Source organism: Elaeis guineensis, chromosome 5 (genome assembly GCF_000442705.2).
Source record: "Elaeis guineensis isolate ETL-2024a chromosome 5, EG11, whole genome shotgun sequence".
NCBI lineage: Eukaryota > Viridiplantae > Streptophyta > Magnoliopsida > Arecales > Arecaceae > Elaeis > Elaeis guineensis.
In genome coordinates this window covers 37,396,912-37,399,975 of record NC_025997.2, presented here as the reverse complement: position 1 = coordinate 37,399,975, position 3,064 = coordinate 37,396,912, and the positions used below count along the sequence as shown (strand labels likewise).

Below are 3,064 nucleotides of genomic sequence, written 5' to 3'. Positions count from 1 at the left end.
TAAAAACTAAAATTTTCTGTGTTTGCTCTAAAGTATAATTGTAAGGTGTATGCTTGGCCGTAGATCGTTACGACCAGAAATCCAACTTTTTGATCCAGAAATAGAAAGAACCTTTAGAGCCAACAAACGTAAAAATATGGACTGAAATCAGGAGAATGATCCACCCAGGCAATTGAAGGAGTACTTTACTCCTTCCACATATACCTACTCTCCTTGTATTCAAGTGCCCCCTGTGGAGACCACTCAATATGAAATTAAGTCCAGTACAATCCAAATGTTACCTTCATTTTATGGACTTAGTAATGAGGACCCTTATAAACATCTTGAAGAATTTCTTGAGATATGCTCAACTGTCAAAATTCACAACTTCTCCGATGATGCTCTTAGGTTAAAATTATTCCCTTTCTCACTTAAGGACAAAGCCAAATACTGGCTACATACTTTGGATTCCATGACTATATCAACCTGGGACCAGCTACAAAGAGAGTTTCTCAAAAAATATTTTTCCATAGAAAAAACTAATCAAATAAGGAAAGCCATAACTAGTTTTTCCCAATTAGATGGAGAAATATTTCATGAAACATGGGAGAGATTCAAGGATCTTATTAAAAAATATCTCCACCATGCTGTACCCAAGTGGCAGTTAATTCAATATTTTTATGATGGGCTATCTGAAAGACATCGATAAATGGTCGATGCATCATGCGGTGGGACATTCATGCTGAAAAGTGAGGATGAGGCATGGCAACTGTTTGAAATTTTAAGTGAAAATTCATTACATCATATGTCTGCTTCTATTAGAGATAAACCCATGTTAAACCCAAAGAGAGGTGGAATATATGAAGTAGGAAATGCCATAGATATCCATCATAAGGTAGATGAATTATCCCAAAAGTTAGATCGATTATTAAGTATAGGACAGTCACCTTCTCCATCCTGTCAGATACAAGATATATATGTGCATTGTGTTCGAGCCCCACTCATTGTGTGAATGATTGTCCGGTTGCACCACAGTTTCCTAAACATATACAAGAACAAGTCTATCAAGCCCAAACTACTCATAGACTAGGGAACAACCCCTATTCTAGTACGTACAATCCGGGATGGAGAAACCATCCGAATTTCTCATGGAAATCACAACCAGTGGTTCCTCCGGTGCAACAAAGATCATGTTATCCAGATGTAACTTTTAGGCATCCATCCCAGCCACAATACCAGAACCCTCCTCAACCCACTCCGAGTACTCAGAGCTTGGCTTTCGAAGAAAAGGTACTGCAAGCACTTAAAGGACTAGAAATGAATACCCAACTCCTTCACTCCCATACGCAATCAATAGCAAAGCTAGAGACCCAGATAGGTCAGCTAGCAACAACTTTCAGTAGAAGGGAAGAAGGCAAATTACCTAGTCAGCCTATTAATAACCCAAAAAGTCAGTACATGGCTAAAAGCTCCATTGGTCTTGAAACTTTTTCCGAATATGCCAAATCGATCATGACCCTTAGAAGCGAAAAAATCTTAAATCAACCTGAAGTAATCCAACAACAAGAGCAACCAATTCCAGCTACAACAGAAAAGAAGAAATCTGAAAAGAGGAAAGAATCTGTTAACCCAGCACCTGCACCGAAATCATCTTACTTGCCTAAAGCTCCATTTTCGGATGCCCTGAAAGCCCCTATTCCTGCAGATAAGAAGGGAGGAAAACTCGATGAGATGTTAGAATTGTTTAAGCAAGACCAAATTAATCTTTCCCTTCTAGACGCAATCAAACAAGTCCCTGTTTATGCTAAATTTTTGAAGGATTTGTGCATCCAAAAATATAAATCTAGATCACAAATCTCAAAGAAAGTACACCTCACTGAACAGGCTAGTTCTGTCTTCCAGCATGCCACTCCTCCAAAGCTTAAGGACCCAGGAGCCCCCATCATTTCCTGTGTTATATCATATTGAAAAAGCTCTTTTGGACTTAGGGGCAAGTGTGAATCTTTTACCTAGTTCAGTGTATGAACTTTTTAGATTTGGAGAACTGAAATCCACATCAGTCACACTGCAATTAGCCGACAGATCAATTAAGGAACCACATGGAATGCTTGAGGATGTCTTAGTCAAGGTAGATAAGTTTTACTTTTCAGTTGATTTTTTGATTCTCGACATGGAACTAAGTGGCAACCCAAGACAAATTCCCATTATCTTAGGATGATCCTTCCTAGCTACGGCAAATGCATGCATTAATTGTAGGACAGGAGTCATGGATGTATCGTTTGGGAATAAGAAACTGAGACTGAATATGTTTGGTGCTTTCCAAGGACCATCAATGGATAGTTGCTTCGAAGTAGATACACTAGAAGACATTATAGAAGATGCAACACCCACAATTCTAGCACCAGACCCCTTAGATACTTGCTTGGCTCACTTTGGAGTGTATGACTTTGAGGGATATATAAAAAAAGTTAACACCTTGTTGGATACACCACACGATAAAACCACTTCTCCATGGACAATCAAGTATGAGCCATTGCCCACCTTTTGTTGGTTTTATTGTATATGACGTCTGGCTGAAAATGTTAAACTTAGCACTTTTTTGGAGGCAACCCAAATTTTTTTTATTTTGTTTTAACTGATCTTCATTTTTTTAAGAATAAAGGACCACTCTGTATGGAAGAGTCTGTCAATAAACTTGACGTCTGGCTGAAGACGTAAAACTTAGCGCTTGTTGGGAGGCAACCCAACGATTTCATTTTTTTTTTTTTACTTTACTGCAGCTGCAGAAATTTAGAACAAGAACCTATTAATCAATGAAGCTATCTTCAACTTCCGAAGCAAAATTATCCTAGGTGCACTCTCTCCTTTTATTTTCTTTGCTTTCCTACTCCATTGAGGATAATGTAGATTAAGTTAGGGGGAAGAAAATAAAAATTAATCAAATCTTTGAGTATGGTCAGAAATAATTAGTTTTGTGTATCCAAATTTTATTTTGATTAAGAGTCAATTAGGCATCCTAATAAATGAATGATTAACGGTCAAGAGAATTTTAGAGATACTGAGGAATAAATTATTAAGAAAACCC

At 37.7% G+C, this 3,064-nt stretch overlaps 1 non-coding gene across 1 annotated transcript; it reads right to left on the bottom strand.

Annotated features, from left to right (window-relative positions):
* Positions 1 to 523: 523 nt before the first annotated feature.
* On the bottom strand, positions 524 to 629 carry LOC140858332 (small nucleolar RNA R71). Its single transcript, XR_012141897.1, has one exon. It is a non-coding gene; the product is annotated as a small nucleolar RNA R71 (small nucleolar RNA).
* Between the last annotated feature and the right edge of the window lie 2,435 nt (positions 630 to 3,064).